The 22,363-nt window shown below is 37.9% G+C and overlaps 1 protein-coding gene across 1 annotated transcript in view; it reads left to right on the forward strand.

Moving 5' to 3' along the window:
* The first annotated feature begins 1,509 nt into the window (after window positions 1-1,509).
* The window catches only part of LOC114653503 (collagen alpha-1(XXI) chain-like), a 263,740-nt gene continuing 242,886 nt past the window's right edge, over window positions 1,510-22,363 (forward strand). Inside the window, exon 1 of the mRNA XM_051928764.1 lies at window positions 1,510-1,573. The gene's annotated coding sequence lies outside the window, so the exon portion shown is untranslated. The remainder of the gene's footprint in view (window positions 1,574-22,363) is intronic.

Consider the following 22,363-nt stretch of genomic DNA (forward strand, 5'->3'; position numbering starts at 1 on the left):
TTATTATGTTGTCCAAATTCTTGCCATTAAGTAAAATGGTCAAAGGTGCATCTTTTCTCACTGCTCTTGGATAGGAGTTTGCAAGGGGCTTCCATCAGAGTGTTTTACATGTAACTGTATTGCTTGCTACATGTTCCATTATAAGTCTGTCCAGCTCTGCCTTCATTTAATGAAGTTGTCTATGTCTTAATATTTCCAACCTTGAAATAACATCACAGCGGAACATCACTGTGAATAGCTCTCACATTATGTCAGTAGGTGACCAGTGTTCCACATAATCCTTTATAACACAAATTCAGTAATTGGAAATTGCAAGATTAACAGTTGTTATTCAGTAATTACTTGTAATATTTATCTAATTATTAAATAGATCTGTGATGACCTTGGGTGATGTGCAAACTGTTGTTTAGTAAAGACAGATGCAGTAGTTAAAACTGCCTCTAGCCTACACAACATATATCTGGAGAGATACAGATTACTGACATAATCAAGAAAGAATTTTGTAAATTGTCATAATAGTGTTTTGCACAGCTATTAGCTGCCAGAACTGAGTAAAAGTGTCTTAGCAAAAATTCCATAATTGTTTTGGAAAAATGCAACACCATTCTTACATGATAACGTTCATCATTTAGTGTTTGTTGAGGTAGATTTTCTTTGGGTGGGTTGAGATCTCATCACTGAGATGGCCATAGTGTATGAATTACTTTAACACCGTGTTCTTAAAACTATTCATTTATAACCTGTGCCAAAATTTTGACAAATGTGATCTCTCTGAATTTTACTTTAATTATTAGCATTTATTTTGTACTTTAAGGGAATCGGTGGGGCTAAACCATACTAAGAAAATGCACTCCAAACTGTAACAGAGCCATAAAAATCATTCATTGTCTGAAGCAAGAATTGGTGTGTGCCAAACATAAGATAATATTCATCTTACCAGATGGCTTTTTAACACTTCTTGGTACAGTATATCTCTGCTCTGCAAGAAATTGTATAAGGTTAAAAAAAAGTGGGATGGAAGGATTTGCTAAGCTTAATTACACCCTATTATAGCATTGCCCTGTTTTTGTTTTTCATTTTTCTTGTTCAAAATGCACCTATTTTCAAAACACATAATTCAAGTTTAGGCTCACTGAGAATAGGAACCGATCCCAGACAGACCACTTCATCTCACATTCATGCACACAGAGGCACTTACCAATTCCAGTTAAACTGTCCACACCGAATGCGTGTGCAAAAGTAATAGCTGTTGCTTTTGCTCAGCGAAATGTAACAGTAGGGATAAAATATATCAGCGAGACAGGCATATGTCAAACATACTCTTACCTTACGGTGCAGTCGCTGAATTTATTACATAAGCAATGCCCGGATCGCAACAGGGAGCGGGAAAGAGATAGGCGCGTGCACACGCGCTCCAGCAGATGACTCCGTGGCGACGGCCGCGCGCGGCAGATATAAAACTCCTGTCACGCGGCCAGACTGCTGGCACATCTGAAGTCGTGTCTTCAAGAAGCGGCACTTGCGCACACTTCAAGCACGACAGCTTCTTGAGTGGCGGCACTTTCAGAGACAGGTAAGCTGAAGCGGTTCCTCATTCAGTGTTAAGATAAACTGGGAGGCGTATTTTACAAATTGATAAAACGCACAAGAATACATATGTTACAGGGAAATAAACCGAATACATAATATGCAATAAGGAATGTTTAAATGTTTTTTTTTTCTTAAAAACATTTGTCTTTGGTTAAAATTAAAGGTGCAGTAAGTAGCAAGTTACAACAGAGCAACCCGTTATTACATTAAAATTCTAAACTTGTGGACAGTTCAGTATAAACTGGTGCGTGACCGGGACACACGTCTGTGTGGTTAATAGTGAGTCAGAAAGGCAGCTTGAGGGCAGCGCAGCATCCTGCAGGATGGCAGTTTTTCATTTTCAGGATTGTTTTAAGTTTGTTCATATTGCTGGATATGAATTCATGGAAGTGTACATATGATATATGCTCAACCACCATACAAAGCATGAAATATAATTAGGCAATCCAGAAAACCATGACATTGACTTACACAAACACATGCACAATATGCATTCTAATTATTTCACTGTATGTTTATGCAATAAAGAACGAGGCAATCATTTTGAATTAATCATCGTTTACATATTACTATCACTTTCAAAATAATTGCACCCTTAGCCTACAAAGTAAAGCAAATAAAGCAACTTTGTGCACAAAATGCATATTTAGAGAGCCTAAACAGTGAAAGATGTGAGATTAAGGAATGAGAAAACACTTAAGTGTCATTTGGTGAAGAATACACACAACGTCTTTGCCTCAACACTAGTATGAACAGGTACAATACACTATAAATGCAAAGTATGCAACTAAATGTGAATATATATTATTGCTTTGGACTTAAAGGAAAAATAGACTAAAGTTTGTTTCCATGATGAAAAAATACATAGTATGTGAAAGATCCTAAAGACTCTAGGTTATGGCTTTTAATCAAGCCAACATCAAGGATTTGTCTGTCTCTCTAGATATATTTTATGTGAATTTTTTTATTCATACTTTTTCAGAGTAGCACACTGGATTCTTAGGTGAGTTTGTGTGAAACAGCCCATCTGCACATCTACAAATCTTATACTGTGCTTTGGTGGGAAGTCTGATAGGCTAAATAATGACATTGCTACCTCTAGGGCAATGGCTTGGAATACTGTGAGGGACTGGACTGGCCTTTTTTATGTGAAGTTGTGATTTTAATACTTTCTGCAGTGTTGTGGTTTCTTGAGCTTTGCACAGTTGGCATCTGTCATTATGAATATACTGTAGTAGAAAATAGGAAAAAAAATTTTAAATATACAATATTTTAAAAGCCACACATTCTGATACAAACACAATTAATGTTTCATAACTTTTTATGCATATGTATAAGACGGCATATACTGTGTCACCTATAAAGTATATTAAAAGACAAAACTTTAATATTCAACATTCCTTATTTGTCTATAGTATAAATGCACAAAGGAAATCCTACTTGCCCTGTGCTGTCTGGTATATGAAAAACAGTACAGGCCACTCTAGGTAGTATGTTGATGGATGTGGCACACATTATTGAGTAGATGAACTGCAGAGGGGTAAAAGGACTCTTGAATGAGGACATATTAGCTTTTGATACTATCATACCTACCACCTGACCTTAGTTTGAAACATATGCCTTTCTGTCTTGAATTCTTTTGGAATGGCTATAAGCATGTACTTTTTTACATAATTTAGCCAAGTCTTATTTTTAGATTCATGCTGCAAACACATTTTAATATAATCAATGATTCTAGAATTATTTTGAAATGTGTTATTATTATGTGTTTTAAGGACAGCTTGTTAGTATAATGATCAGTGTTTCAGAAGTACTTCAGATTTCTGGGTTCAGAACATTGAACATTATCTCTGAGGACCCGGTATATAAATGCAGTTGTTCATAGCAATCCCCAAATGAAAAAAAACAGGTAAACAGATTGTTTGTTATTGTTAATGCATTATTATAATTTTAATTATCATTATTTTGTTTTCACACATACATGCAGTATATGCAGCAGTAGATGATAATAAGTATAATTCAGCAGAACTGCATTTATTATCAGAGTTTGTGTGGTGTAGTTCAGTACTTAGTTTGGTACCTCACCTGTCTGTAATATTCTTCATACTCTTCCAGTTTTTTTTATCTTGGTACTTTTCACTCTGGTTTCAAAGACATACATGCTCAGGTTTTTGGTAATTCTGAACTGATCTAATTTGAGTGAAAGAGGTACTTATGGTGAACTAGTGTACTGCCCAGGGACAGATCACAACAACATTCATTATTATATTTTTAATTAACTGAAGTAATTGTATATGCTTATACAGTGTAAAAATAATATATATATTTATGCTTATACAGTGTAAAAATACTATATATATATATGTATGTATTTTAAAAGTCTCACATACCATCATCTGTGCCATCTTTTTTTTTTTGCACCATCACAACAGCATCATAATGTATGGCAGCATATTTGAGCCACCGAGAAAAAAATTAAGGACACAGTGAAAAGGTCTATTTTGTGATTAAAGTGGAAATTTCTGTTTTAATCTTGAAATGTCCACTTTAACCTCGTAGTTTATCATTAAAGTAGACCGTCGTAAACATCGTCTTAAAACCAACCCAGTTGTTAATCGCTATGTGCTTCTGGGGCTTCCTCCTGAGCTGACTGCTGCAGCAAGCAGCAATAGATGACCACACAGAACACATTAAATTTATGATATTCCAGCGCTCTGCACATTTAGAATCCAAAAATGCATTATAATATGTATGTTACATTTTACAGATAAATTGTTGATTTCATTTAAATAATGAATACTGTTAATAATTACACATGTGGGGGCGGCACGGTGGCAGAGAGGTAGAGCTGCTGCCTTGCAGGGAGTCATGTCCCTGGTAGTGCTGCTTCCTTGCATGGAGTCACATCCTTGGTGTCCCCTGCCTGGAGTTTGCATGTTTTCCTGGTGGGTTTTCACAGTGTGCTCTGGTTTCCTTCCAAATACATGAAGGTTTGGGGATTTGGTGATGCTAAAATTACTGTAGTGTATTTGTATGCTTGTGTTCAGGTTGTGATGAGCTGATGTTCCGTCTAGGGATTTTGTTTCTGTCTCGCGCCCCATGCTTGCTGGAATGGGTGCATCCCTGGGTTGATGGATGTAATCATTAACCATCCTTTTCAGAGATATTGTCGCAAGGTGTCCTTGGAATTTAATGGATGTTTCAGGCAATTAACAATGTGGCTTAGCCAAACATTTTCTCACCATGATGATATCTCGCACTGCCACTTGGTGGAATCTTCCAGATGTTCACACGCAGGTACATGCACAAGTATAAACAGTACAACGCTTGCGTAGCAGTAGTGTCCGCTGGAGCATGCTTTGCGTCGCATCGCATGAAGTATAAACCTGGCCTTAGAGTCTGCAAATCGCAGTACTGACATTGTTTTCTTCTTTGTGGTTACACTTCTGCAAAGAGCAAGTAGTATGCATTTCTAAGCACATGTTGTTTTACATTTTTCTCAACTGTTCCTCTTAATCCTTCCTAAAACTGGCTTATTTTCCATGTTATTCACCACTGTGACAATAAGCGGTATACAAGCTTTATGGTTTGCTTTGTGTGGACAGCAGTGATAGGAAAGTGTAATAAGGCTTATCTTTTTTGCCTTCCATCTTCAGAATCTGGGACATTTCCTTCCATACCTATCAACCTCATAGCATAAGAAATCTGGACAAAGCCTAATGGGGGACAAAGGCCCAAGATAGGGACATAAATACTGTATAACATTGCTGTTATAAACTTAGAAAGTTGCTAGAATAACAGGACTTTTAATTTTATTATACATAGCATCACACACGATATGGCTGTATTTTTAAAATATATGTAAAGAATTGTTTCTCTATTGCTTTGGGGTGGGGGGTAGGTAACACAACAGCAGAGTCAAGTTAGGCATTTTCAGAATTTTTGACACCCTGAGCCTAAAACGTTTACCTTCACTGGGATAGAGTCTATCCTCTCTGATACCTTTTCTTTTTGTGCAGCACCCCACTCTGGAATGTCGTCAACTGATGTGGCTAAAGTAGGCAGGGGCATGAAGTCACACAACCTTAGCAGGTGTTCCTGATTAGTCGCCTCTAATTTGTTGGGTGAGTTATTAATTTTGGGTAGACTCCGTATTTTACCTTCATTAAAGCAGGGGGGTCTGTTTTTTTCATAACATCCTTTTGCCCTGTAGGAGCAAGTGATACTCAGCTCCTTTCAATATTGTATGGGGCCCCATTGCACTGTCTCTGTTGCTTTCCCATCTGCTGGCTTTTCTGGTAGTTCTTCACCCCATATCTGGTTCTGGGTGTCAGTGCTGGATGTGTGGGATTAAGGTCTGGATTTTGGTTACAATAAATTTTTTTCAGGACCCTGGCAATCAATGGTCCAGAAAATCCTGAGAACTATGCCTATGATCCAAACCGCAGACACAGTAATCTCCAAGCACAATTCCGGGCTCAAATAAGGGATTTTATTTGGTTTCCAACACCTTTTAAAGAATTACCAACCACAATACACCAATACAAATTATCCTTCCAATTGCAAGAGAGTGTTGCCCACTGGCTCCTGACTGACTCATTTAAACGAGGCAGCAGGCTGTCTTTTAAATTTGACCCAGGAACTACTTCTGGTCTCATTCCCAGGTTGTCCAGAGCTTTTACAGGTCCACAGCTTTTGCAGAAATCAGGGCAGTCCTACCCCGGCAGCACCCTTTGGTGGTATCCAAACACCCCGACAGGGTTTGGTTTTCTGCACCCCAACCTCCATGCCACCCTATAAGTCTCTTAACCTGGTGCAGCCTTCAGAAACACTGCCTCTTTTACTGTGTGGGAATGAACTCCTCCCATTAAGCCTGTTTGGCCAGTCCATCTATTATAGTCTCCTGGCTGAGTAGGAATCCATCCTTTATCCCAGCCAGGATGCCTATCCTTCCTCCCTGGCACCTGGGACATTTTGTATAATAAGGTTATAAGAATGGTCCTATGTAAGAAACTTTCTATTTATTTATTTATGTATTTATTTATTTGCCAGGGTTTAATATTATTTGTTCCCAGGAGCTCCTTACTCTTGAACATGCTACATACAATTGCACCTAATTAAAACATTCCTGCTATAGATTTATTCTTGCTTTTCCTAGTGACGTGATTTTTGCTAATGGTCATTGCAAAACACAATTTTGTATTCAAACAGATAATTATTAGGAATAAAAGGAATTGTGGGTATAAATATAATTTCAACCTATAGCAGATTCTACACAAGTGGTAGCTTTAGTCAAATTTGAATGTAATGCTTTGATCTGTGATCTTGTACCATTTTGGGGGGTTTAGATCAATATATATATATACACTAAATTTTGATTTACTTTTTTTATTACATATAGCATTGACATTTACAGGCTGGACATTTATTGTACATGTCCAATGGAATTAACTCAAAATTTTAAATACTGCACAGATAAGAAATATCTGCAATAAATTATGTACAATGTCCAACTTCTCTATGTTCTTTCTGTGGTGGAGCCCTTTAGTGAGCAGTGCAAGCATTTAGTCTGCTGTCGCTGCTGGCTTGTGTTGTACCTAGGTCTTGCCTGAAGTAATAATAATAATATTAATAATTAATTACATTTATATAGCGCTTTTCTCAGTACAGTACTTAAAGCGCTATCCACACAGGGAGGAACCGGGAAGCGAACCCACAATCTTAGGCTAGTATGCTGTACTTGGCAGTTCCCTTTTTCTGCTTTGCAAACCGGATCATGCTAGTTCTCTAGAACTTTTAGTAACATGTATACAGGAACATGGCAATACTGTTAGAAGGAAGGACCCACTGTCTTTGATTTACACACATACATGTTTAACTGAACACACATTTAAATGGGACTCAGTGCAAGTAAACTTCACGGCTAATACTAAAAGTGCCAGAGAACTGTATTTCTAATCATTTTCCTCTGATGATGACTCCTGATAGGCTTAGAAGTAAAAAACAATTTTAAGATACATGATTAATTTTCTCCCTTTGTGGATTTCCAGGTAAAAATAAGCAAACTGTATCACAATTTGCTTCCATATAGATATTAGGCCTGGGAGAGTTAATGCATTACATTTTGTGATTAATGTGTTGTGTTTAATGAGGCAAATGCCTTTGGAAGTGCTTTGATCAGTGTGGCATTTTCATGAATTTTTTTTTCTTTAAACATTGTGAAACAATAATACAGAGAAATTAAGTGTGCACCAAAAGAATTACATACACATCCAGCACTGAATTTATATACTACCTTTAAAAATTTTATTAAACAAAATTTTGTCATTCATGGTAATATGCCACATGTCAATATGTAGCACTGGTGTTTGTTTTCTTGATTTATACATACTGACATTGGAGCAGGAGAGTGGGAGGAAAGGGGATGGGGGGAGGTTTATGGTAGTCCTGGTGCAATACTAGAGAAACTTTTTTTTTTTTTTTTCATTTCATGTTTCTGTAAGAAGATTGAATCAAAGTCATATCACATAAGTGCTAAATATATTTTATCTTTGAGTGACATTCAAACCAAAATAAGTCTGTAGTACGTAGTACTAAATGGCTCAACTGGACCAAATGATAGTACTATTTGGACTGTGACATATTTCTGATAAATGAATAAGAATGACTGATAACATTCATGCAGAATTTTTTTCCACTTCTTGAGGTGTGCACATCTGTTCATGTCACTAAACAGAGAGTGAATCAGTACAATAATTGTTACAGTGCATAGGTAAAACGTGCAGGAGCCACAGAAGGAAATAACAGAAATGAAAGAGTGAAATGGAGCATGGTTTGTTTCAAATAAAGAAAAGTAGACACAGAAAACTGAACTTACATTCTTTTTTTTCCCTTCTCCTCTAATCCACAACATGGCAAGCATTGTACTTCTTTTTTCACAATGCAGGACCCAGGAGTACTTCCCCTGCCCCCCATGTTACATAGAACGTCTTTAAAACATGGCATCCTTGATACAGCTCCACTTGCCGGCTCCCAAGAAATCCTGGTCCTTCCCCTTTAGTTTTTTTTAAATGAGGTCTATTTGTTCAAAATCCTCCTACAATGTTGGGTTTATTTAAGATTTAGTATTTAGCAACTTGCTCGAAAAAAATTCTTTAATTCTTTATGTTGCAGGAGGTTTTGCAGATCCAGTAATATCTGGCACAGGAATACAAAGATATGTCATGTGAGCTCTTCTGTGTTTGATGTACTATATTAGTCTTCTTGAAAACTGGGCACAATTTTGCTGCATTTCTTAGCACAGTCAAATTAATTGATTTTTTTATCTACTTTAATTATACTAAAACAACTAAAATCAGAAGCTGTTCAATTAAATGTTTAGACAGAATGTATTATGATTGTAGACTTAATAGTTTTTTTTTGTTAATTTCTTTATTTTTAGCATGCCACTATTTTGAATTTTTGTGGGCACCTCCATTTTTTTGTCTTTGGGTCCTCAACTTGAATAATTGGCTGTTAGGCACATGAGCCACGTTATATCACATGTGTCTTCTTTGCATTACCAGTATTAAACATGGTAGTGCTGTTTTGCTGCTGTCCTAGTATTAGGATAAATTCTACAAGTGCTTCTTCGTGGTGTCTTTGTGCTTTGATTTTGGATCCTGGTTTTGACCCATGCACAGTTCTATTTTGCCTTTGATTTTTGTTTCTGATTTTGACTTTAATATTTTTGGTCAGTTTGATTCCTGTTAACTTTTGCAACATAACTGACTTTTCTTCCCTTTTCCTCTTGCTATCTCATGGTCAATTTTTTGCCTTTTAGTGTTTGTTTTAAATCAGTTCTGTGCAGGACAACCTGACATTTTACCTGGCAGTATATATCTATATTACATACTCTGCTGACCTATGACTGCATGTCTCTGTATCCAAACAATCACATAGTGAAATTTGCAGGTGAAACAATGGTGGTAATAATAATAATAATAAATTTTATTTATATTGCACTTTATATTTTAGCAATCCCAAAGTGCTATTATATTTTAGCAATCCCAAAGTGGTAGGACTTGTCACTCATAATGAAGAATCAGCATACAAGATTGAAGTGGCTAAACTGGAGGCTTAGTGTAAAGACAATAACCTAAGCATCAATGTCAAAAAAACTAATGAAATTATTGTGGACTTTCGACGGTCTGGTACTCTCCCTCCTCTTCCCATTTACATCAATAAAGAATACTTTGAAATTGTCACATCCTTGGAATGACAATGAAAGATCCGTGGTCCTTGATATTGTTTATTTCAGATCACTGCAGAATAGACTATAGCTGAGTAAAAAACACAGGAAAGACAGTCCTCATTGGAATGAACTGGGCATCCTGAAACAGCCAAATTAAAAAATAAAATCTGAAATTGCAGAGTCATGTTATATAATTCAGCATTTTTTGCCTGTCACTTTAATCTAAGTATCTTTCATACTCTTCTCATAATTCTTTATGTGTCTACCTTATCAAAGGACTTTTACTCTTACCATGTTCCGCACTCTAATGTTAAACTGTAACCTGGAAGTTCTTAACATTTCCTGACTTCTGTTTCATTTTCAGTAAAACTTCAGAATGCTTTTTCGCTATGTTCTTTTCACTCTTCAATACTACACTTCTCCTTAGGTCCTAAATCAGCTTTGAACCTACTCATTGACCAACTTTTTTGTTCATTATTGTTTACCTTTACACTGATTGTGCTACTTACTATCCCTTTCTTGTTTCTTTTTTCTTCTTTTCCCTCTTCCCTCTCAAAAAGCCTTTCAGTATTATTAATAAACTTTTTGTATTTTGATATTGACAAGATTCTTTCTAAAATATTAGTTTTTATCCCAAATGATGTCTTCTTTCTCTTTCTTTTTAATTTACTATTTGGTCTTTCTCCTTTAATATTATATTAAATGTGTTGTTTCAGTGGATACTGGTAGCACTGTGGTTTGTCCTCTGTTTCGTAGATACCATGTACTGTATTTGCACCTGTTTGTTACCTGCGTTGAGTTTGTACTTTGTTCATTATGTCTTTGTGGGTTTCTTCTAGGTACTTCAGTTTTCTTTCCAAATACTCAAAGATTTGTTGGGTGAATTGGTGATTACAAATTCACCCATTATAAGTATGTCTGTTCCAGTAAGTGTTTTCTATGTTAGACTGGCATCCAGAGTTGTTTACTGCCCAGCACCTGAGAATAGGTTACATTTGTATCCTCCTGTAACTCGGTGACTAATAAATGTATTAAGTAGGACCTAATTTAAAATGTTACCAAAAGGGTTGTTTTGTTATATATTGACTTCTATTAACAGTAAAATCTAGTTACATCATGTTAGTTTTCATCTTGAGACATAGTCATTAATGACAACTAGCAATCCAGCTCAGAGTGTAATTTTACTTTATGCCATTTAGAGTCAGGATTGATTTCATCCCTCTGTGACACAGGCTTGAAAAAACAATGGTAAAAGCCAGTGAAAGTCTAAAATAAAATAGTATGTATTTACTGAGCTACAAATTATTTTGTATAATACTTGATTATGTTATGATAAACATAAAAAAGCAATATAATCCATTCTTAGAGAGAGACAGAATAAATAGGTATAATAAAAAAATATTGAAATGTATAGACAATGTACCATAATCACACAGATTATGGGCCCAGATCTTGTCACTCTGTGCTTTGAATTAATAAGAAATTAATCTTATCCAAACAGTCTGTTGTGCTTTATTATACTTTAACCATAACCATAGAATATAGGATGAAATAAACATTTTATTCTTTCTAAAAATTGTTTGATTTACAATATTTTGGCAAAATGAAGAAAATTTACTGCTTAAGTTATACTGTTTAGAATACATACTTTACAGATGCAAGTACAGAAAGAAATATTTTCCAAAAGTAATTGTAAAGATGAAACTGATGTCACCAGACATTTTTTAAATCTGTAATGTGAAACTTGCTGCAGCCCTGCAAATTTCTGCCAGTCTGAACCGCTGTACAGCATGTCTCTTTGAAACTGTGTTCATCAGTACAGGTCAGTGTGATCAATTAACCTGTTTCAATTATGAACAGATCACTATATTTGTTAGTAGGGTTTTCTGGTTTTGTAACTGAATATACTGTATAAGAGGCAATGTGAGAACTATTGAGAATTATTATCTCTCCACCCCAGAGATTAGAACTTAACTTCTGTCTCTGTCACTGTGTTAGATTTGGAAATTCTCTCTGAGTCTGTATGGGTTTTCTCTGTCTGCTTCAGTTTCTACACCCCTGCTGAAGATGCATTTAAGAGTAATTTGTGACTCTAGAATGGCCCAACATGAGTTTGTGTGCTCTGTAAGGGAATGACTTGGTTTCAGCTTTGATGTTGCCAGGATAGACATAGGTTCAGTACACTCATATAAGGGAAGAAATTGTTTTAAAAAATGGATAATTGAGGAATAAATCTTAAAAAATTGCTGGTGTGGAACATTTAAAAGGTAGGAAGATCATATCGTAGGATCACATTCAAGTCTCTAGTAAATAAAACTGAAAAAAGATTAACTTAAATTGGTTGGCAGTAGATTTTTTTTATTTGCATAATACTGTATAAACATTATTTGTATACTCTCTGTTGCTGCAAATCAAATTATGTTTTGTTACTCTGAAAAATACAGGTAAAGTTTTTACATATTCTGTGGTAGGCTTTGGATGTGCTTTTTGTCATTTCAGTCAGATTATTATTAGTCTGATACATTTCTCATTTTAAAAGCCATCAATTTATGCTAGAAGCATTTTGTTGTATTACGTTCATAAACCTGTACTGATTATTTTTCACTGTCTTCTGGTAGGGCTCATTCTGCTTGACTCCCAATGGAGCTTGAATAAAACAGTAAGTAATAATGGTTTAGTAAACAAGAGTTAAACTTGGGATAATTAGACTGGCTATATGTAAAATGCTCAAACAAATTAAAGGAACAATTTGAAAACACATTAGATCTCAATGGGAAAAAAAAATCATGCTGGATATGTATACTGATATGGACTGGGTAATGTGTTAGAAACGAAAGGATGCCACATTGTTTGATGGAAATGAAAATTATCACCCTACACAGGGCTGAATTCAAAGACACCCTGAAAATCAAATTGAAAAAATGACGCAGCAGGAGAGTCCATTTTGCCAAAATTTCATTGCAGCAACTCAAAATCATTTGTGAATTTCCCCTTGGGATTAATAAAGTATCTATCTATCTATCTATCTATCTATCTATCTATCTATCTATCTATCTATCTATCTATCTATCTATCTATCTATCTATCTATCTATCTATCTATCTATCTATCTATCTATCTATCTATCTATCTATCTATCTATCTATCTACTCAGTAGTTTGTATGGCCCCCATGTGCTTGTATACATGCCTGACAACATGAGGCATGCTCCTAATGAGATGAAGGATGGAGTCCTGGGGGATCTCCTCCCAGATCTGGACCAGAGCATCACTGAGCTCCTGGGCAGTCTAAGGTGCAACCTGGCAGTGTTGAATGGACCGAAACATAATGTCCCAGAGGTGTTCTATTGGATTTAGGTCAGGCGAGTGTGGGAGACAGTCAATGGTATCAGTTCCTTCATCCTCCAGGAACTGCCTGCATACTCTCGCCACATGAGGCCAGGCATTATCTTGCACCAGGAGGAACCCAGGACCCACTGCACCAGCATAGGGTCTGACAATGGGTCCAAGGATTTCATCCCGATGCCTAATGGCAGTCAAGGTGTCCGTTGTCTAGCCTGTAAAGGTCTGTGCATCCCTCCATGGATATGCCTCCCCAGACCATCACTGACCCACCACCAAACCGGTCATGCTGAACTATGTTACAGGCATCATAACGTTCTCCACAGCATCTCCAGACCCTTTCACATCCGTCTTATCTCTGAAAAGCACAGGGCGCCAGTCGTGGACCTGCCAATTCTGGTATTCTATGTCAAATGCCAATTGAGCTCCATGGTGCTGGGCAGTGAGCACAGGGTCCACTAGAGGACGTCGGGCCCTCATGAAGTCTGTTTCTGATTGTTTGGTCAGAGACATTCACACCAGTGGCCTGTTGGAGGTGATGTTGTAGGGCTCTGGCAGTGCTCATCCTGTTCCTCCTTGCCCAAAGGAGCAGATACCGGTCCTGCTAATGGGTAAAGGACCTTCTACGGCCCTGTCCAGCACTCCTAGAGTAACTACCTGTCTCCTGGAATCTCCTCCATGCCCTTGAGACTGTGCTGGGAGACACAGCAAACCTTCTGGCAATGGCACATACTGATGTGCCATCCTGGAGAAGCTGGACTACCTGTGCAACCACAGTAGGGTCCAGGTATTGCCTCATGCTACCAGTAGTAACACTGACTGTAGCCAAATGCAAAACTAGTGAAAAAACAGTCAGAAAAGATGAGGAGGGAAAAATGTCAGTGGCCTCCACCTGTTAAGCCATTCCTGTTTTGGGGTTGTCTCATTGTTGCCCCTCTAGTGCACCTGTTGTTAATTTCATTAACACCAAAGCAGCTGAAAATGATTAACAACCCCCTCTACTACTTAACTGACCAGATCAATATCCCAGATGTTTCATTGACTTGATGCTATACTCTGATTAAAAAGCCCCTTTAATTTTTTTGAGGAGTACTGTATATTAATTGCCTTTTGACTTATAGCACATTTTTGTTGTTCATCAGGATCTCAAATTCTACAGTTTGTCATAAAACCTAATGAAGTTGATATCCTTTGGGTATATTATCTGATAAAATGCTGGCTAACTCTGTAACTACTTCATAGAGAAAATGTTTTTGATTTAAGCAAAAACAGTAACTAACTTTTCTTTTTTCATTTTCTAAACCAGATACAACCTTCTGCTTAGTTGCTTCCTGAGCAAAGTTTTTAATTTTTAGAAATGATAAGGTTCTTAAAAAAGAAGTAAAGCAAACAGAACCAGCTGTGGGAACCCACCCTATCCAAACATGCTTTTCTTAGTAATTGAAGGAGTACTTTGACAAGATGAAAAAGTTCATTGCTCTCATTGCACCTCAAAAATGTATTTCAGTTTTCTGAAGCCTGTCAGTATCAATGTTTCTAGAACACAGGGTGCAAAATTAGCTTTGGTGTGGTACCATTAATGTGAGCTCTCTGGCACAATGAGCTTTTTTGTGATTTTTTTAAATCTCAGAAAATATTTATAATACCGTATATCACTGTGCCTTGGTTTTATGGCAAATGACACTAGAATCTTTCTTTGAAATCCCACCCAAGTGACCAACATAGTTTCTACAAATCCTTTCATTCCATCATATCCACCAGTGTATGTTGTTCTTGTAGTATGTGAAAACCTGGTCCTGAAAAGACAAGAGCCTACATGGTTTTGAGCTGAAGGAAATATATTGTACTTATGCACCATAACAACAGAATGGTTGTATATATCGTATAACCATGAGCAGTGGCGTAGCAAGGTCTGGTGGGACCCGGTGCGGAGTTTAAACTTGCCACCCCCATGTCCACCAAAATATAAAATGAAATTTATTGAGAAAGCAATTTTTTTATTCAATTGATTAAGTAAAGTGGGCATAATGTTAATTATTTTGTAAACAATTTTTTATGAATAAAAAAAAAAGTAAAATGCCTTTTTATTAATAAGCCAGTTTAATGTACAGTGTAAGAAATCTTTCTTCATAGTGATAGTACGTAGTGCATAACTTTATTATTATTATAATACAATTTAATGAAAACTCAATTGTTTACAAGTTTCGTTCTCTAGGCTCTAATCCAACAAATTATACTTTAACATGATACTTAGAATCTCTTCTTTCTAACTTTTTGTTCTGCAAATTTTGAAATTGCATCATCAAAATCAATACCTTCAGCTACACTATTTTCAATTGACAAAATGGCTAAGCTAGAGAGTCGTGCTTGGTTCGTAGTGGATCTGAGATAATTCTTAATTACTTTGAGTTTCGATAAACTCCTCTCACATGATGCAACAGAAACACATAAAGTTAAGAAAAATCTTAATGCTAAAGTGAGATTGGGAACAGAGTCTAAAAGTTCATATGCAACCACAAACTTTAAGAATCTTAAGGAAGTCCAACCAAGAGACTCTTCTTTTGGAACTTTGGCGGCTTTTAGAAATCTTCTTAGGTGTGGAATTTCTGTAAGGATACCATCTGCAGAAAGCTCATTGTAACTTTCAACCAAACTTTGTACAAACTTGAGAAGTTCAGTTTCCGTGGTTTCGATCAGATTGCTGGGCTCTAAAACTGCAAACCGATTTGATATACATTCCATACCTTCGCAACGTGTATTGATTTCTTGTTGAAACCTATCAATGCACTCTAACATTGACCTTTTTAGTTCTTGGTCCAAAGTCAGCGGCTCGTCTGCAGCCTTCTCTCCAGGCATAGTTTTCTTCCTCCTGACAGTTCTTCTTTTTACTATAGGAATGCCCATCTCTTCACATGTGTCTTTTGCAAATTGCAGTGCTTCCTCAACAAGGTCATTTCCAGTGTCTTTTAAAAAGACCTTTAGACTTCTCATCTTGATAAAAGACTTCTCGAAGGTTATTCCAATAATCTGCAAATACTTTTAAACGTGGTTGACTTCTTTTAAGACATTATTCCATAAACACAAAAAGCACAAAAACGAGAAATCACACATTGCAGGCAACAGAGTTTGAGCTGCTCCTCTGGTTTCAATCATTTCCGAAGCATCACACAGTTCCACAATGGCATCGACAATCTTCTTAAAGCACTTAAACACAGGCTTAACAGCTTTGTAGTGAGCACTCAATCTTGTTTCTGAAAGTCGCTTAACTGTAACTTCAACATTTGTCAGAAGGATCGTCCATCTGTACGTAGAACCTGAGAAAAACACATACAAACTTTCTAAGGTCCCAAAAAAAGTCACACATAATGGAACTGTTGCAAAAGAGTGTACTCCACACAGATTGAGAGAGTGGTTTGTACAGGGTACAAACAATGCATTAGGATTAAGTTGACAAATCCTTGCTTGAACTCCTGAATGCACTCCAGCCATTGTAGAAGCATTGTCGTATCCTTGTCCTCGGCACATTGTTATATCTAGACCATCCCATTCAATAACCTTTAAAATATCTTCTGTTATGTCAACGGCTTTCTTCCCAGTTAGCTGAAAAAACCTAGAAATGACTCCTTTATTTCAACGTTTTTGTTCTCTATGTGATCATAACGAATGATTTCACTCATTTGATCTATGTGCAAGATGTCGGGCGTGCTGTCAAAGATGATACTAAAATACTTTGCATTTTTAATATCAGTCAAAATCTTTTCCTTAACAATTCCACCCAGAAGTAAGATAAACTCATTTAATTGTTAAACTGTTAATATCTTGCCTGACTGTGACTGAGTTGACTGTTCTAGCTTGTGTTTCCTTAAGAGGCATTAGCTCTCTGGAAATGTGTTCTTTTGAATTGCTGTGTTTTAATTAACCTGAATTGAAATAATTATAAATAAAAAAGGTATTATCCCCACCCCTGGTGCAATATGACGGTTACAAGATTACACGAGAAGCATAAAGGTTAATCTAGCTCTTTATTAACGGGTTCACACGGTATTACAAACGGGAAGCTTATGACAGACATATCAAGCATGTGGGTATCTTTACCTACTCAGTCTGCCATCTTTCGTTTGCCACCCTGATAGGATTTTAACCGGTCGGAAGACATAATCTTCCGCCCGGCAGCTTCAAAGTGTGTTGGCCATAGGTCCGTTCTTATATACTGGTTGCTCCATGTGCAGGCTTTTGGCTCCGGATCCAAACAAGGACAGGAAAGGACTCAAACCCCACCTTCAAAAATACAGGAATAGCACAATGCCTACATACAGTTCTCATTCTCCCAACAAGGAAAGAGAATGGTGTGCTGACAGAAGACAAAAATATACTAGTCTGTCTTTAGGCTGACTGTTCAATTCTCCAGTTGTCTTTGGCTCTCTTGTCCTGTGCTTGGCTCGGCAATTCTAAATGCTGATGCTGTGCCCCTGTGTACCATACTTGGTCGGCCTGTATGGATGAGTCCATAACAGTGGGCACAGAGAACAGTGACATTAAACTTAAATAACAAAACATAGTATAACAGCTTGATTAAGTGCTCTCTTAGTACAGGATCATATTTTGATAGAAGTTCAATCAGCTGTAGAAAATTTCCTTTGTTCTCCGCCAACATATGCTCTCTGTGGCCGCGGAATGGAAGATTTTCTTTAGCCAAAAATATAGTGACGTCTAGGAATCTTTTTAAAAGATCTCTCAATTTCCTTTTTTCTGTTTCAGCAGCTGTGTGGCTAACTTGATCAGTTGTACTATTGGCAATTAGACTTGTTCTTAAAGTTTTCCATTTTTCAAAACAAGCTTCGTGTTGTTCTGAGGTTTCATGGTTGTGAACTTTTGGATTAAGTTTCCACCAAGCTTGAAAACCAGTTACAAATTTAGATGTATTACTCAAACTTGCATTTGTGCCAAAGAGCCTACAACAAAAACAGTACAAGCTTTGGTTTTTAGTTGAGTATGCCATCCAGGTTCTCAGAATTTTCTCGCCATTTGGCTGACTGATATAGAACCAATCAGACGTCAACTGTCGGTTACCACCCTTCGTCTTATCCCCTGGTCTCTTAACTGAAACAAATGGTCCATCTTTGTTTTGAAACGCTTCACTTCCTGTTTTAATTAAGTCAACTCTTAGATTATCTGGAACAGGGAAAGGCCAATCAGAGATGTCAGAAAACAAAAAAAAAAATATCATCTTGTTGCACAGAACGACTTGGGGCGATGATATATTTGTGGCAGGGATGAGACAATGAGTCACAGGACCGGTTGTTTGTTTACTTGAGCACCAGCACAGTTCAAAAGAAATGAGACAGAACACCTCCTCCCCCCACGCACCAAACAATAATACTAAATCATTACAGCATCACATCGTTCACCCGCAATTTGCTGCAATTAGGGATTGTTAAAGCCCATGTAAATTATTTGACGTTATTTTATGTAACAAAAAAGCGCATTAATACAGAACGGGCAATTTTTTGTCACCCCCTCAGAGCTGGTACCCGGTGCAGACCGCACCCACCTTCCTATGCCTTCCTATGCCACTGACCATGAGTAAGTTATAGTATAGGGACCTAATCAAGGACTTTCTTAAATGGTGCGACTCAAACCACCTACACCTGAACACCAGCAAAACCAAGGAGCTGGTGGTGAATTTTAGGAGCCCCAGACCCCTCATGGACCCCGTGATCATCAGAGGTGACTGTGTGCAGAGGGTGCAGACCTATAAATACATGGGAGTGCAGCTGGATGATAAATTAGACTGGACTGCCAAAACTGATGCTCTGTGTAAGAAAGGACAGAGCCGGTTATACTTCCTTAGAAGGCTGGCGTCCTTCAACATCTGCAATAAGATGCTGCAGATGTTCTATCAGACGGTTGCGGCGAGCGCCCTCTTCTACACGGTGGTATGCTGGGGAAGCAGCATTAACAAGAAGGACACCTCACGCCTGGACAAACTGGTGAGGAAGGCAGGCTCTATTGTTGGCATGGAGCTGGACAGCTTGACAGGCTCCTATCATTTATGGAGAATCCACTGCATCCACTGAACATTATCATCTCCAGACAGAGGAGCAGCTTCAGCGACAGACTGCTGTCACTGTCCTGCTCCACTGACAGACTGAGGAGATCGTTCCTCCTCCAAACTATGCGACTCTTCAATTCCACCCAGGAAACGTTCCACCCAGGGGAGTAAACGTTAACATTACTCAAAGTTATTGTCTGTTTTTACCTGCATTTTTATTACTCTTTAATTTAATATTGTTTTTTGTATCAGTATGCTGCTGCTGGAGTATGTGAATTTCCCCTTGGGATTAATAAAGTATCTATCTATCTATCTATCTATCTAAGTTATTGTATGACTGTAAGATGTCCCTGAAAAAGTAATGCTAAAGAATAAAATTAACAAACTGTGGACAGACCTTTCATGGCTATCAGAATAAGTTAACAGTGTTCTGTTTATTACAGACACTACTAAAATTAAGCCTATTTAGTTTACCCTCATAAATGATGGGATGGCAGTTTAAGGGCCAGAAGAAAGAGGTGTTCCTTCAGCCTGGATCTGAATGCCAGAACAAATTGACTCTTATGAATAAAACTGGGAAGAGAGTCACACAGAGTAGGTGCTACAACGCTGAATGAACACACACCAATAGTTACATAGCGGGGGTTTTGCAAAAGTGAGCATTGAATTGACAGAAGACCTCAGAGGAATTATATGGTGTAAGAAGCTTAAAGAAATGTTTTAGTCTCAGAGTAATAGCTACAGTATATACCTCACTACCAAAATTTTGAGCATGATTTGATATCTGAAGGGGGACCAATGTAAACAAGCAAATTAAAGAGTAATATGATCACAGTGATTTGTTCCAGTCAAGAATCAGGAAGCAGCATACTGAACATGTTGTAATTTGTTGATACTTTACACCAAGAAAACAATTAAAAACACAATTAGGGCTGTACTGTAAAGTTTTTTTTTTTGCTGACTATAAATCATATATATGTGGCACGGTGGCGCAGTGGTAGCGCTGCTGCCTCGCAGTTAGGAGACCCGGATTCGCTACCCGGGTCCTCCCTGCGTGGAGTTTGCATGTTCTCCCCGTGTCTGCGTGGGCTTCCTCTGGGCGCTCCGGTTTCCTCCCACAGTCCAAAGACATGCAGGTTAGGTGGATTGGCGATTCTAAATTGTCCCTAGTGTGTGCTTGGTGTGTGGGTGTGTTTGTGTGTGTCCTGTGGTGGGTTGGCACCCTACCCGGGATTGGTTCCTGCCTTGTGCCCTGTGTTGGCTGGGATTGGGTCCAGCAGACCCCCGTGACCCTGTGTTCGGATTCAGCGGGTTGGAAAATGGATGGATGGATGAATAAATCATATATACTGTATAGGGCAGAGTGGTGGCTCAGAGGCTAAGGATCTGGGCTGGTATCCAGAAGGTTGCCGGTTCAAGTCACTGCCAAAAGAGATCGTAGTCTGCTGGGCCCTTGAGCAAGGCCCTTAACCTGTAATTGCTCAAGGGACCCTGTACAATGGCTGACCCTGCGCTCTGACCCCAAGGGGTATGCGAAAACTAACAAATTCCTAATACAAGAAATTGTATAAGGCGAAATAAAGAACAAAAAAAAAATCCTCCTGTTAAAAAACACTATAATAACTCATTAAATTATTTATATAATACTCAGTTTATTTTCCTGATTTTGATACATTCAGTCCTTTTTGATATTTCCTTTTCCCTTTCTCAATTAAATGTACACATATTTATACAACACAAATAAATAAATAATAACTAAACAGAAACAAACTTTTCAGAACCCTAAGATTGCTTTCAATGTAGTAGTTGACCAGTATTCAAGAAAGCATTCATATCTTGTAGAATAGCTACACAGAGTCCCACATTAAGTAAAATTAATTTATTTTCTGCATGTCTTCAGTTTATTAACGTGGGAGTTTCACTTATACAGACATCTGATAGAAATTTCCTACTTGTATAAACTGCCCCATTAGGTATGTTCCATCCTTCCATTATCCAACCTGCTATATCCTAACACAGGGTCACAGGGGTCTGCTGGAGCCAATCCCAGCCAACACAGGGTACAAGGCAGGAACAAATCCCAGGCAGGGCGCCAGCCCACTGCAGTACACACACACACACCAAGCACACACTAGCAACAATTTAGGATCACCAATGCACCTAACCTGCATGTCTTTGGACTGCAGGAGGAAACTGGAGCACCCGGAGGAAACTCATGTAGACACAGGGAGAACATGCAAACTCCACGCAGGGAGGACCCAGGAAGCGAACCCAGGTCTCCTTACTGCGAGGCAGCAGTGCTACCACTGCGCCACCGTGCCACCCATTAGGTATGTTGATATTTGAAAATGACAAGGCTGCTTTATTTTTTACAATGTTCAGCTCTTTAAATGGTGAAAAATATATCTTACAGAGGAAATAATTAACTTAATCTAAAGTCAGTAAACTATCTACCACTTAGGCCAGGTTTATACTTCACACAATGTGACACATGCTCCAGCAGACACTCCTGCTATGCAAGCGATTTACTGTTTATACTTGCGTGCGTACTTTACATAAATCTGGAGGAATCCACCAGGTGGCAGTGCGAGACATTATCACGGTGAGAACAGGAACAGCTTCGCTGTGTTGTGAATTGCCTGGAACACCCATTAAATTCCGATGACACCTTGCCGCAATATCTCAGAAAAGGATGTTTAATGATTAAATCCATCAATCCAGGGATGTTCCCATTCCAGCTAGCATTGGGCACAAGGCAGAAACAATCCCTAGACAGGGCATCAGCTCATCGCAAGGTGAATACAAGCACTGACATACACTGGCATCATTTTAGTGTAACCAAATCTGCATATCTTTGGAAGGAAACTGGAGCACACTGTGGAAACCCAGCAGGAAAACATGCAAACTCCAGGCAGGGAATACCAGCGACGTGTCTCCCTGCAAGACAGCGATGCTACCGCTCTGCCACTGTGTCACCCCCATGTGTGTAATTATTAAGAATATTCATTATTTAAACGATATTAATGATTTATCTGTAAAATGTAACATACATACTTTAATGCATTTCATCATGAAAGTGATATCAAGTATAAATCTAAAGATTCTAAATTTGCAGAGAGTTGGAATATCATACATTTAATGTGTTCT

This window comes from Erpetoichthys calabaricus, chromosome 6 (assembly GCF_900747795.2).
Source record: "Erpetoichthys calabaricus chromosome 6, fErpCal1.3, whole genome shotgun sequence".
Taxonomy (NCBI): Eukaryota; Metazoa; Chordata; class Cladistia; order Polypteriformes; family Polypteridae; genus Erpetoichthys; species Erpetoichthys calabaricus.